Genomic DNA, 1262 nt, shown 5'->3' with positions numbered 1-1262 from the left:
TTTCCATTTTTTCTTTTCCTTTGTTTCCTTTCCCCTCCCCTTTCCACTTCCCCTTGAGCCATTTTCTTCCTATTTTACATTATCAATTATATCACTTGAACCTTATTTACACTTTTAGTTTTTCACACCAGAGAAACTATTCAGTATTTACACGTGTGTCCTATTTATTTCACTTAAGACTATGTCCTCAATGAGCATCCATTTAGCTATAAATGTCTCTAGTTTCTCATTCTTTATGGCTGAGTAGTACTCCATTTTATAGAAAAACCACATCTTTCTCCAGTCTCCAGTTCATGGGCAATTAGGTTGTTTCCAAGTTTTAGCTATTATGAACTGAACACACAGCATTTCAACAAGAGTTAAAAGATGTTTTAAGGAGGAGATATCAGCTCAAATTAGCGCAACCACTGCTGTCATTTTCATTGTTTCATACTTTTTATGTCTGTTCGTAAACATTTTTACCTAAATATGACCGTACTGTTGATAGTTTTGTGGTCTGATTTTCTCCTTTAGATCACACTATCTATAGTCCCTGTGATTATCATTTAATGGCCACCAATTGGCCAGGATGCAAGTGCTGGTTTTCCTGTTCTTGGCTATTGGGAAACGGTTACACCCCTCAGCTATTTAGATGGAATTGTCAGAAACGTAGAAAAAGTTTGTTGTCTTTTGGAAGAAGACACAAGCAGTCCCAGTTGCATTATGCATCTGACAGAGAGAAAGGCCAGGTACAGACGGCTCCGTAAATAGTAACTCTTCCTACAGCAGGCAGGAAACATCAGCAACAGTTTATCACCAAGGCACAGATTAATAACCAAGCACTTAGCATTACTGCCAGGCAGCGCCAACTCTGCCCTGCTCTTTTCTGTCCCGGGTTCCAGGGCGGCACTGGTGGTCTGCGCCCCTTCACCTTGACTTCTGGGCTCGGGGGCGACGGAGCGGGGACTGCGCTCTGCTAAGGCAGAGGGAGGTGGGTGGACTGGCCTTGCCGCGTCCTCAGGGGGATAAGAGCGCACGAGGAACACCCTGGACCTTTCGGCAAAGAGGAAATGAGGGGAGGTGGCTGGCAGGTGGAGACGGAGGGAGCTTGGTAGAGAGGAGTCCGGCTCTTAAAATGCCACAGGGCACAGCGTGGGAGGGAGAGGCAGGACCTGGGGCGGGCAGAGGTGGCAGCGAGGTCTACAGCTATGGTTCTTCTCTCCCTGGGCAGTGGGGACGCCGTAGCGACCGCAGCGCGGAGGCGGGGTCTGGGGGTGCGGACG

Source organism: Fukomys damarensis, unplaced genomic scaffold (genome assembly GCF_012274545.1).
Source record: "Fukomys damarensis isolate Sample0158 unplaced genomic scaffold, DMR_v1.0_HiC HiC_scaffold_10, whole genome shotgun sequence".
In the NCBI taxonomy this organism is placed as follows: Eukaryota; Metazoa; Chordata; class Mammalia; order Rodentia; family Bathyergidae; genus Fukomys; species Fukomys damarensis.
Note: the sequence above shows the minus strand (reverse complement) of the source record.